This window comes from Tachypleus tridentatus, chromosome 2, assembly GCF_004210375.1.
Source record: "Tachypleus tridentatus isolate NWPU-2018 chromosome 2, ASM421037v1, whole genome shotgun sequence".
Lineage (NCBI taxonomy): Eukaryota > Metazoa > Arthropoda > Merostomata > Xiphosura > Limulidae > Tachypleus > Tachypleus tridentatus.
The window spans coordinates 59,085,454-59,089,618 of record NC_134826.1 but is presented as its reverse complement, the minus strand read 5'-3'; the positions used below and the strand labels follow the sequence as shown (position 1 = coordinate 59,089,618).

The 4,165-nt window shown below is 29.9% G+C and overlaps 1 long non-coding RNA gene across 1 annotated transcript; it reads right to left on the bottom strand.

The window, feature by feature from the left end:
* Positions 1–411: 411 nt before the first annotated feature.
* On the bottom strand, positions 412–3,766 carry LOC143235686 (uncharacterized). The gene is made up of 3 exons (XR_013019352.1): positions 3,623–3,766; positions 1,720–1,840; positions 412–1,082 (listed from the first exon to the last, which is right to left on the bottom strand). It is a non-coding gene; the product is annotated as an uncharacterized LOC143235686 (long non-coding RNA).
* Between the last annotated feature and the right edge of the window lie 399 nt (positions 3,767–4,165).

Genomic DNA, 4,165 nt, shown 5'->3' with positions numbered 1-4,165 from the left:
TTGATCAAAGCAAGTCTTTTACATAGATCAGAAATAAAAACATACCTAGTTATGAGCATAGGTAACTAAATATAGTGTTCAGACTGTATTACTTTTATGATTAGAATGTAGTTTCATCAGTTGCAAACTCTCTCACTGTTTTCGTGGTCCATGTTCAAGGTCTAAATCTGAGCATAGTAATTCAGTGCAGACACACTGTGTGGGTTAAATATCAATACATATGCTGTTACTTTTTGTTATTTCTATTTAACTGTCAGAAATGCATTATGTTTGCTTTTGTTTATATCCTTCTGTGATTTTTGTAGAAAGTTGATTAAATATTTTTTTGTATTCAATAAATACAACTATGCATTTACAAAAATTAAAAACACTATTTGATATGTGCCAATCAATGAATTAAACTCACACTGCTTCATTTTTTTACTATTTATTTTGCAATAATGAATATTTATAACAAGATATTCAATGAAAAATATACATTTCACAACCAAATTCCTAAAGGTAGAAAACTTATTGCTCTTTAAAAATCACATTTACTCCCATTATATCTTGTTTTACTTAAAACATTTTATCAATCTTATACAATTTTTGTTTTTAAGGTAACTTTAGCATTTCAATTCTGGAAACACTATATTAATCACTGCATTGAGCAATAAATTGCTAAAACCAAACTTAATAACTTGCTTTGAACAAAAGATTAGGTTCAATATAATGTTGTTTTTTTAACTATTAACACAAAATGTTCAGCTGTAGGTAGGTAAGTAATAAATAAATGAAGAGCAGACATCTACTAGTGGTACAGATCATATCTGTGGTGCGGCATCAGCACTTTATAAAACAATCTTGAAATTATCTTCAAGAAGAATCTGGGAGACACAAGTCACTGTCAATGTTCAGTTACACACACTACAGTTAAGTTTCAGACACTGTAACTTTATAGGATTTCTACTTATTATGCATTGGTTATTCCACATCCAATTCTTCATCAAATAGGTTTTCATTGATTGGAACAGTTTCTCCATCTACTGTAGCAGCAAGATGATCTTCTCAACCAGCTGCTTCAGGAAGCTTCCCCTCCTCTCCTACAAATGTATTTAATTAAACAATCAGAATGAACACCATGTTTGTACAAAATACCACTAAGAACGATACCAACAATTACTGGTATAATTATCTCTATGATATTTAATCAACACAATCTGTCCTGATTTTTCTCAATACATTTTGAAACATTGACAATAACTAACAAAGCATATATCAATACATTTATCATTCTCATTAGTTACAAGCTTCATTCAGGCTTTTTAGTATCTGTAAAAAAATTTGCAAACTACCTTTCACAGACAGACCTTTCTTTTAACATTTTCAATTTCATGATTTTTTCTAAAAATGAAATATTTGTGGTTTCATTAAATAAGTCTAAACATCTTTTTTTAAATTAATAAGCATTAAATACAAATTAATTATTATTACAGCTGATAATAATGGTTTTCAACAAAACCTTATTTGAACAGCTAATTTATATTATGTTCCAACTTCATTTTATTATGACATATACTTTTTAAACTTTTGTCAACAATTCTCTTATTAAAATAGATACGTCATATTAAACCTTAACTATAACTTTCCTACTTCAACAGACCATTGAATTAAGTTTAAGGCACAACTATAACAGTTACTTTCTTAATGTAATACTTGATACTCAGTACATCTTCTTACCATATAGGTTTGCTTTTCTTCTGTTCACTTCATGAAGATTAGTTAACAATGTTAATCCTACATTTTCTTGCAGGATAAGGGTCTCAGCTGTTAGTTCCAGATATAAATCACAGTTCAGCAACTGCAAAGAAAGTTAACAAAGATTAAATTTTTATATGTTCCAATGCCCTCAAATTTTATGATAAATATATCTCATACATGTTAGCATTGACATAGACAAAATTTAAAAGTAATATTTACATATATTAATTTATAATTATATTTCTTAACAGAGCTAGCACTAGTGGGAGGGAGCTAAAATAGTTCTCCAACCCCAAAGCTACTATTATCCACAAATTTAGTTTTACCATAATTTCAGATTTAATCCCAGCATATGTCTCACTGCCCCACCTTTCCAGTTAAGAAAAATCTGGAACTGGGACTGATTCTTAAATGATGGTTAAAAACATGAAATAACTTAATATATGTATTTTTTAAACTTTTGGCCTGAGTTTAAATGTGTATTTTTATTTCCTCCAAAACTATAAAAGCCTTTTAAATTCAATTTTCAATTTCCCAGCTACAAAAATACACAAAACTGTTCACTGATGTGTCAACACTAACAACCAAGTTTTCTGGTATTAATCAAAAAAAGAGAGATTATAATTATGTCTTTTTTTGTATAAAGAGAATTATTCCAATATCCTTGTGATACCACAGCCTGTAATGTGGAGACAGAAATAAAAATATATAAATGTTTCACTGTACAACTTACAACTTTTTTTTTTCTTTGAAGAAACAAACTATGATATCAAATGATATTGATGAACTGGATAAAACACATACTGTTTAATTAAGCAACATTCCTTAATAACATTTCCATGAAAACCTTAAGTTTTGTTGTTTTTCTGTCTTTCTGATAATGTGTTCATATTACTGTTACTGAGATGAGATATTAAGCTGAGATACAAAGGGACATTGAGTAATTGTCCGAGACAATACCTGATTTTGTAAGCAAGATATTTTTTTGTGGTATCTCTTCTATAATGTCCTGAACATTGAGTAAAGCATTTTGGATGGCAAGGTATGGCTGCCAGACTTCATCTGAGATAAACATTAGACATAAGTAAGGTTGAAAGTGTAATATTGATCCCTTCTGGAGAAAAAAGATCTATTATTTGTCGCAGTCCTGACTGGATTTCTTTTCTTGAACAAATTTGAACCGACAGCATCTGATGTTCCACAAGATGTATAAAGAAACATTTAGATCCAGAACTTGAAGCTGCAGTTTCCAAGCGAATATTGTGTTGAGTAAGCTAAAGATTTTCATCAGATTGGACAAGAGATTACGAACTCTCAATTTTTAACCAGAAAATGTACGAGAAAGTGATACAAAAATAAAAATAAAACGCCTACTAAATATTCATTGAATGTTCAAGTTTCGCACCCTCAGACATATAGTCTCATTAATTGTTCATTTGGATAACTAGTGCCTCGAAAACAATGCTGTGGACAAGATAATAATTATTATATTAAGAATCCTTTTCAGTATTAGCTTCACTTCTTGTAAATTATTGTCATTTCACCAGGTAAAATACAGTTAAATAGTCACTATAACATTCACTAGTGTGAGAAAAAATATACAAAAGGCTCACAATGTTCTCTACAAAGCCACTTATCGCGAAAGTTTTAGTGCTTATCCTTCGGCTAAAATTACACTGTGAAAAGTGATTATATAGATATGTGTAGTGAGAAATGTATGTTTCTGACAGGGCCTTGGAAACGATAAATCCAGTCAGACCATGGCTTGTCCACTTTTACACGCTGAGAATTTATGTTTTAAGACCAGCTTTTTGTAAAGCGATACATTACGTTTAGTATGAAAATACGGTATCCTATTCAAATCATAAAACCTTGAACTTACGAGGTGTAACACCCGGGCTCTGTCTCATCAAGAAAATGTTTTTTTATTCTTCTCATACTCTGCTGTTTGAATGGGTTTAATTCAGGCTTACGAGTAAATAAATTTTTGAAATTGTTCTGAATACGCTTCTTAAGTGGCTTTTTGAGCACGGCAAAATCACTGGAATAGAAGCAATACTTATATGTAATGAATATGTCATAGCATATTTACACAAAATTGAATTGTGTGAGAGAAGATCAATATTTACCTAAATGAATAGTATACTAATATTGATAAATCAGTACCTTAGTGTTAATGGTTAACAACTTGGATAAAATTTATAAATATTACGATTCACACAGTTATTGTTCAGACAGTATGACATTATAAATAGTGTTTCAACAACTACTGAATATGTCATATACCAGTGAAACTCTGGAGTTTTGGTATTATACGAAAGTCATCGCAAACACTGGATATAGCAGATGTAATGTAGTTCATATATTCTTCTTTACTTTCATTCAGAAGTTATTATCATACCAACACTAATGTTACTTCGAATGA